At 42.5% G+C, this 9,277-nt stretch overlaps 1 long non-coding RNA gene across 1 annotated transcript; it reads right to left on the bottom strand.

The window, feature by feature from the left end:
- Window positions 1–3,219: 3,219 nt before the first annotated feature.
- LOC141092616 (uncharacterized) lies at window positions 3,220–6,038 on the bottom strand. The gene is made up of 2 exons (XR_012232855.1): window positions 5,960–6,038; window positions 3,220–3,536 (listed from the first exon to the last, which is right to left on the bottom strand). It is a non-coding gene; the product is annotated as an uncharacterized lncRNA (long non-coding RNA).
- Window positions 6,039–9,277: the final 3,239 nt, after the last annotated feature.

The following is a 9,277-nucleotide window of genomic DNA, read 5'->3' as shown; positions in this document are numbered from 1 at the left end:
CACATAAAGCATACAAAGTCTCTTACTGACCTCAGTCAGCGTTACTCACAGTTCATCCCTCATGCCATATCAGGGAAGCAGCCACACTTGGATCACCGTTCCAGACAGAGCCTTGCTCACTAGGATGTCTACAGTTTCAGACCCGCAGCCAGGCAGTAGCTCCCCTACGCAGAGCCATCACAGACTCTACCAGGTCTGGGCCTTTCCACATGCTCTTCCAGGAAGTTCAGTCTCAGACACTTCCAGCGCACACAGGCCATCTGGGACCTTGCACTCTGACAACTCAGGATCAAACACACAACCCATGTGACCAGACCTCAGTCACACTATATGGTACGTGACCACACCCACAAGTGAGGTATATATCACATGGTCATAACCTCACTACAGGTACTATTTCCTACAGCCACACTTACAGGCTTTATCCTGGGTGTTCAGACACACCCCCACATGCATATTCTGAGTAGCATATACAGAGCACCCTAGCTTTAACAGAGGTTACCGCACCACAGGACCTTAAGCAATAGTCTGGATTAGATGATTATGCAAACTTTTTTGGGGGGCCCAATACATTTAACACACAGAGCATCAGGCAGAATACCTCGACAGAAAAAAGTGTAACAATTTCAGCCTCAGCGCATGGGCAACAATACCCCCACAGAAGATTACACTAAAATTCAGCCACGGAGCATGGGGAATGTACATCCACAAAAGATGTTATCTACATTTCAGCCTTAGAGTAAGGGGAACAATACGCCCACATAAGATTACCGTACATTAAATTTCAGCCATAGAGCATAGGGTAAGATACCCCCAAAGAAGATTTTTTAAAAATTTCAGCCACAGAGAATGAGGCATGATATCCCAATTATTAAAAAAATTACACTAAAGTACTGTGTACGGCAAATGCATCTGAGGAAAACATAGTAGATCCCAAATCAGTTTTATTGTTATTTTTTATCTTTTTTAGGTTTTTTATTTTAAATTTAAGAGGAACTAATGGAAATAACAGAAAATAAAATACAAAACCAAACAATTTATCTTGAACCAGGAGACTGAGCTCCAAGTAGATGATTTGGTACACGTTATGATGTAGTTATAACTGTCCTAGTATGAGGTGGACAATACTTTTTTTAGTTTTTTAATTGTTTTTTTCTATGATTTTTAATGGGAACTAAGGAAAATAACAAAAATTAATTATAAAAACAAAATATTATCTTGAACTAGGAGGCCAATATCCAAGTCGAGGATGAGGTAGACGTTTTCATCCAAGTAGGAGGTAGAAAACACTTTTTATCTTAGGTAATTTTTTTCTTTAATTTTAGGGGGAACTAATGGAAAAAACATAAATTAAATACAAAACCAAAGTATGATCTTGATCAAGGAGACCAAGGTTCAAGTGGAGGATAATGAGGAAGTGGACCTTGACATGTCAGAGGTGGAGGAGGAGGTAGAGAACACCTTTTTATTTTTTACTTTTTAGGTGGGGGAGGACAAAAAATTAAATGAAAAACAAATATAGACTAACCATGGCTTGGTGCTATTGTTATAGTTGTCTAGTCAGCCAAAGGTACGGACAAGTCCTTTGTAATCCATTCCTGGTTAGTTTTAATGAATAATAATTATAAATTTTATTTCTATAGCGCCAACATATTCCGCAGCACTTTACATTATAGAGGGTACTTGTACAGACGATAGACATTACAGCACAACAATAATCACATAGATCATAACAGATACCAAGTGGAATGAGGGCCCTGCTCCCAACTTACAATCTATGAGGAAAAAAGGTAGACACGAAAGATGGGTGGTAATATTGCCTGTGAAGTTGCCTACATTGGCTGTGGATAGGTGGATGCATCTGTCTGTTTTGACACCCCCTGCCTTTCTAAAAACATGTTCAGAGAGTACACTTGCCACAGGGCAAGCCAGCACCTCCAAGGCGTGAAGGGCAAGCTCAAGCCATATTTATAATTTGGAGGCCCAAAAGTTAAATGCTGCAGACCCATCATTTATAAAGTGGAAACATGTGGACCGTTACTATTCCACCATGTTGTGAAAATGCTACCTCCTTTTGATATGGACTGTATCAAATGTTGGTGCTGGATGTTGTGGCATGCTGAGGAATTGTTTCCACATTATGGCTATTGTCTTGCTAAATTTTCTCCCAAATTAGGTTATTTACCTTAACTTACGTAGCGCTCACTGGCATCCCAACCAGGCAAAGATTATTGACAATCTTTTATTTTAGCAAGCAATCATTTTGTTTTACATAGCACATGAATAGTCTCATTGATTTAAAAACGACAGTTATGACATGAAAGATTTCAGCATCAATAATAATTACCGAGTTATTGTAGCATCACCCTTCACATCGGGGGACCTCGATCAGCGGGAAGGGGTTTTCCTCGGTAAGCATCACAGACTAAGTGCGTCCACTTGAATCGTCTGGAAAGTCCCCACCCGCTGAGGAGGTCAGCACTTTTTATAATATTAATTGGAATGATCACGCACTGACATGCGCAGTGAATCAGGTTTCACCTTGATCACACGCTGTCATGCACAGTAACTTGTTTTTTTTCACATTCCTCCTTTATCTCAGTTGGTTTGGTTCTCACATTCCTCCCTTTCGACTCCCACAACAATGCCTGGGCAGGTGGTTGTTTTTTCACATTCCTGAGTGTGTGCTCTCCTCATGGCAGAAAAAGTTCAGATTCCGATCACAATCCATAGTATCCAAATGGATGTTTCAATGTACTGCAATCACTACCTTATTGACTGGATGCCTATCTATACCAGTCTCTCACTCATGCATATCCCATTTGTATCACAATCGGTCCTTGATTGCAGTCTTTTAAACACCATTTTTATAGGACACCATGAGCACTTGTGGTTTCTTGCAACACTTTTTGTAAGCTATATATGGACCATTAAATCGAGGCATTCAATAATACAAATTTTCTGGTACCTCCAATATCAATGGGGCCACTACATATCTACACATTACATCTGATTTGGTGACATTACATACATAAATTACTCCAGTACAATATATATCATTGCAAACCATTTTGGAGGATTGTATTGATCACTGTCCTCCACGCTTGTTCATTAAATTAAATTTGTTAGTAACATTCTGTAAATTCAGCATAATAGTGTCTATTCCAACCTGCATGCTAACTGGCTGCCATATTGTAGGCATCCGCTTATCTTGCAAAGTCAAAACATCTTCAACATCATTTATTTCAACCTTTCCAGTATTCTTGTGCACCGCATATATAGATCGGTATCTCCTTTGATTTCAGGGCTCCAGCCCAGAAAGTTCCATCAAATGCAATATTTAGAAAGTAACACCTTTGATTTGCTTCACAAATAAAATTATCTTGATTCCTGGATTTGGTCGAATTGACCCATCCCCATCCCATCATTCCTTTTCTGGTATTCGTCACCTTTTTCCCCGACGTCCGAGCGTCACTTTAAGGAACTGCCAAATTCACGATACCAAGGATTCCAAGGGTTGTCAACAGTTTTTGATTCTAAAATAAAGCTAAAACAGTATTATTCCCGCAAATCACACTTCCACTCCTGGCCTCGGAACGTATTCCTTCCTGAATTTTGTAGTCAGACAGATTCCAGGAGTCCACGCACCGATGCTGTCCAAACACGCGAGCCCAAGGATTCCACTTAACCATATTTGAAGATTTGGAATCTATAAAATCAATAATCAACATTATTCTCTCAAATAACATTTTTCTTGTGGGATATATTCCCATTTTTCCACTCCTGGCCTCATAATTAACAGGGTATGGTCTTTGCCTATTGCTATCACTTCAGCCTCTGAAGGCGGTCCTTGGGTATTTTGAACCCAGATTTTGGCTCCCACATTAGTGATGTTAGAAGAGCCAAAACCTTTTGAGCCTCTGATCGTTAATTCTGAAGGGGCTGTTCCCTCTTGCACATCTGACAAATTTATTGGAATCAAAAGCATTTGCGCAATACGCTGTCCTTTCTCCAAAATTAGAGGCTCATTCCCCAAATTTATCATTAATACTTTGATTTCTCCTTGATAATCTGCATCTATGACTCCTCCCACCACCATGGCCCCCTTTAATGCCAAACTAGACCTAGTGGCTATCTGTCCATAGTGGTCCTTTGGAATCTGACACCCCAATCCTGTAGCTATTGGTTTTACTTTCCCCTGTGGGATCACAACAGTTTCCAATGCACTCAAATCCAAACCTGCTGAATGTGGAGTTGCTCGTTCCGGTATTCGTGCTTCTTGATCAGTTTTCCACCATATGACGGACCTTATCAGGTGTGCCTCATGTATGGTGAGATTGGGTGTAAGCATCCTCATGAGAGGAGTCATGGAGTCTGTGATAGGCCTGTTGTTAATTATCTGTAAAGCCTCACTCAAATTGTCTCTCCATTGTCCATACTGTGTATCAGATTGATTAAGTTTTCTCAATGTGGATTTTAATAATCCATTCATTCTTTCCACCAAACCTGCTGCTTGTGGATGAAACAAACATTCTAATGAGTCAACAGGGACATGTGCATCAACATAAAAAACAGCACTTTTACTAACCTGAATTATTTCCTCAATACTCTGCCAAATCTCCTTAGCCCACACCTCTTTTCCATGAATCTGCCAATCATGTTTTTTATCCCATGATCCAAGTAGCTAATCCATTAGCCACTGACCATGAATCAGTGTACAGATAACATTCTGAAACTTGTTCATGTTTCAAAGCCAAAAAAAAAAAAACCCATATAATTCAGCATATTGACTGCTTTTCCATTTTCTTTTCCAGTATTCCAGGAACTTTTACTGCAGTTTTTTTTTTCCAGCTACATTCTGATAATGTTGTCGCTTGTCTTTTTACAACCAGGTGTTACATTCTAACACCACTTTCTGCCCTCCTACTTCTGTTATCTTTTGTTTTAACTGAGAGCATTTCCTCCTGCATTTGTTGATTCCGCTCATGCATCGCGCGATATGCACTGAGCAGAATCCAAGTTCGTCGCCCAAGCGACACAACATCACTCGCCTTGGCGGGGACACCCATGAGTACATTAACAACATCATGGGTTAACTGCATCACCTGCCTTTGCAGGGAAAACCTCGAGTAACTAAACAACATCGAGGGGTTATCTGCCTCACCTGCCTTTGCAGGGATCCCCATGAGTAAACCAACAACATCATGGGTTAACTGCATCACCTGCCTTTGCAGGGAAAACCTCGAGTAACTAAACAACATCGAGGGGTTATCTGCATCACCTGCCTTTGCAGGGATCCCCATGAGTACACTAACAACATCATGGGGCTCTGAGCCCTTGAGCTTATTATCATATGCCTCTGCAAGTCCACTACTCCCCAATTCATGCGCTATTATATCATACAGAGCTTCAGTACAGCCAGGAACCTCCGGTTTTTCCTCAACTTTTCTTTATTACTTCGCCTGAACATTGTAACAAAAAATTTGGCAAAATGCCAAATGCTGATTTTTTGCACAAAGAAACTTTAACTAATATTCCGTATTTTGACAAAAATAGAATTTCAAAATTATATTCAGGCAAAAAGTTATTTAGGATTTTCCAAAATTGGCTTTCTGCCAAATAGACGCAACCTATCACAACTTTACAATTATCACTTCTCCAGACTATAGAACATACCAAAAACCTTCCTAGTTACAACTACAAAAATCTTTTTACTCAAAAGCCTGAAATTTGAAAAATCCTGCCGACTACGCCAATTTATGTCTTGCTAAATTTTCTCCCAAATTAGGTTATTTACCTTAACTTACGTAGCGCTCACTGGCATCCCAACCAGGCAAAGATTATTGACAATCTTTTATTTTAGCAAGCAATCATTTTGTTTTACATAGCACATGAATAGTCTCATTGATTTAAAAACGACAGTTATGACATGAAAGATTTCAGCATCAATAATAATTACCGAGTTATTGTAGCATCACCCTTCACATCGGGGGACCTCGATCAGCGGGAAGGGGTTTTCCTCGGTAAGCATCACAGACTAAGTGTGTCCACTTGAATCATCTGGAAAGTCCCCACCCGCTGAGGAGGTCAGCACTTTTTATAATATTAATTGGAATGATCACGCACTGACATGCGCAGTGAATCAGGTTTCACCTTGATCACGCGCTGTCATGCACAGTAACTTGTTTTTTTCACATTCCTCCTTTATCTCAGTTGGTTTGGTTCTCACATTCCTCCCTTTCGACTCCCACAACAATGCCTGGGCAGGTGGTTGTTTTTTCACATTCCTGAGTGTGTGCTCTCCTCATGGCAGAAAAAGTTCAGATTCCGATCACAATCCACAGTATCCAAATGGATGTTTCAATGTACTGCAATCACTACCTTATTGACTGGATGCCTATCTATACTCATGTATATCCCATTTGTATCACAGCTATGCGGACCCTGACATCCGAATTGCTGATGGTGCTCCAACTGCGTTAGCAATTTCCTCCTCCACTTCTGCCTTTTTCTTCCACTGAGTCCCACTGTCAGGTGGGAAAGCCATCAGTAGTTTCTCTACCAGCCTGTGTTTGTATTCACACATTTTGCAATACCTGGTCCAAGGACAGAAGTGAGGATGGTATGTTGTCCTTGTAGTGGGGATCCAGCAGGGTGGCAACCTAGTAATCATAACTGGTAATAACAAGGGCAACTCGGTGTTCATGGCGTAGACACAGGAGCATATATTGGCTCATGTGCCAGGCTGCCCAGAGTCAAAGACTGGCTGTCCTCGGTAAAAAGTGTATGGTCTGATTAATCTGTGTTCCCCCAGCTGCTCTCCATTGATGCCCGTGGCCCACACCATCCTTTAAAAGATCCTTTATTTCATGCAAGTTAAAACATGGATGCAGGAGAATTCTTTGGACACATACTGGAAAATGGTCTTTTTGTTCCTTCCTGTGCCTCAACTGGTCCTGAAAAACAAAATATCCATTGTCTAGTATGTGTCCAAAAAAATCTCCTGCATCCATAATAATAATAATAATAATCTTTATTTATATAGCGCCAACATATTCTGCAGCGCTTTACAGTTTAACAGTTTCAAAACACAAGTCATAAGTAACAACGCTAACAATACAATAATTAAAGCAAAATAAGACGAAATAAGATGACCCTGCTCGTGAGAGCATACAATCTACAATGAGGTGAGGGAGATACAGAGTACAGGTGTGTATTTACAATGGTGTATTTACAATGAAGGTCCAGCCATCTTGCAGGAGTGAAGGATGGATGGAGATAGTGAATGGGCTACGCACGCACACTTACACAGAGAATGACTTTGATTAGTGAATGTGATAGGCCGCTCTGAACAGGTGTGTTTTGAGGGAGCGCCTAAAACTATGCAAATTGTGGATAGTCCTGATTTCTTGGGGTAGAGCATTCCAGAGGATAGGAGCAGCGCGGGAGAAGTCTTGGAGTCGGGAGTGGGAGGTACGGATTAGTGCAGAGGTTAGTCGAAAGTCGTTTGCAGAGCGCAGCGATCGGCTAGGCCGATAGACAGAAATGAGAGAAGAGATGTGAGGGGGTGCCGCACTGTGGAGAGCTTTGTGGGTGAGAACAAGTACTTTGAATTGGATCCTATAATGAATGGGCAGCCAATGTAAGGACTGGCGAAGAGCGGACGCGTCCGAGTACCGATTACCCAGATGGACGATCCTGGCTGCTGCATTGAGTATGGACTGGAGAGGGGATAGTCGAGTGACGGGGAGGCCAATTAATAGAGCGTTGCAGTAATCCAGGCGAGAGTGGATCAATGCAACAGTGAGGGTTTTTGTTGTTTCCATAGTGAGAAAAGGGCGGATTCTAGAGATGTTCTTTAGGTGTAAGCGGCAAGAGCGGGCAAGGGATTGTATATGGGATGTAAAGGAGAGATTGGTGTCAAACATAACACCCAGACAGCGCACCTGCTGCCGGGGTGTTATTGTGGTACCACCCACGGAGAAGGAAATGTCAGATTTAGGGAGGTTAGTAGACGGCGGGAGCAGAAGAAGTTCAGTTTTGGAGAGGTTGAGTTTCAGATAGAGAGCGGACATGACATTGGAGACTGCGGACAGACAGTCACTGGCGTTCTGTAGTACAGCGGGGGTAAGGTCGGGGGAAGACGTGTATAGTTGTGTGTCATCAGCATAAAGATGGTACTGAAAGCCAAATCTGCTGATGGTCTGTCCAATTGGGGCCGTGTAGAGAGAGAAAAGAAGGGGGCCAAGGACTGAGCCCTGAGGTACCCCGACAGCAAGAGGAAGAGGAGATGACGTGGAGCCAGAGAACAAAACACTGAAGGAGCGGTCAGAGAGATAGGAAGAGAACCAGGAGAGTGCTGTGTCCTTAATGCCTAGTGACTGGAGCCTAGAGAGTAGGAGATGGTGGTCAACAGTATCGAAAGCTGCAGATAGGTCAAGGAGAATGAGCAGAGAGTGGTCACCGTTACGTTTTGCTGTCAGAAGGTCATTGGTCACTTTGATGAGTGCAGTTTCAGTCGAATGTAGGGGGCGGAAGCCGGACTGTGAAGGGTCTAGAAGGGAGTGAATGGAGAGGTAACGGGTAAGGCGGGAGTAAACTAGGCGTTCCAAAAGTTTAGAGATGAAGGGGAGATTGGAGACTGGTCTGTAGTTGTTTGTGCAGGATGGGTCGAGAGCAGGTTTCTTTAGTAGTGGAGTAACGATGGCGTGTTTGAAGGAGGATGGGAAAATGCATGAGGAGAGGGAGAGATTAAAGATTGTAGTTAGGTGGGTTGTGACGACTGGAGAGAGACTGGAGGAGATGTGAGGGAATGGGGTCGGTAGTGCATGTAGTCGGACGAGAAGAAGAGAGGAGTCTGGAGACTTCTTCTTCTGTTATGGGATCAAATGTGGAGAGTGAGCCAGGGGAGATGTAGGAAGGGATGGGAGTCACAGCACTTGGTGGTTGGGAGCAGATTTCTTGACGGATATTATCTATTTTTTCTGTAAAGTGGGAGGCCAGGTCATCAGCACAAATGTCTGTGATAGGGGCTTGTGCTTTTGGCCTGAGGAGGGAGTGAAAAGTGTCAAAAAGTTTCTTGGGGTTGTTGGCTAGTGAGGAGATCAGGGTGGTGAAGTAGGTCTGTTTGGCAAGGTGAAGGGCAGCGTTATAGGTTCTTAACATAAATTTGAAGTGGATGAAGTCTTCTGGTGTGCGGGTTTTTCTCCATAGGCGTTCAGCACTCCTGGAGCATCGCTGGAGAAGTTGAGTTTGCGATGTGAGCCAGGGCTCTTTT

This window comes from Dendrobates tinctorius, unplaced genomic scaffold, assembly GCF_039654945.1.
Source record: "Dendrobates tinctorius isolate UK_male_01 unplaced genomic scaffold, ASM3965494v1 ptg000060l, whole genome shotgun sequence".
In the NCBI taxonomy this organism is placed as follows: domain Eukaryota; kingdom Metazoa; phylum Chordata; class Amphibia; order Anura; family Dendrobatidae; genus Dendrobates; species Dendrobates tinctorius.
This window is presented reverse-complemented; position numbering and strand designations above follow the sequence as displayed.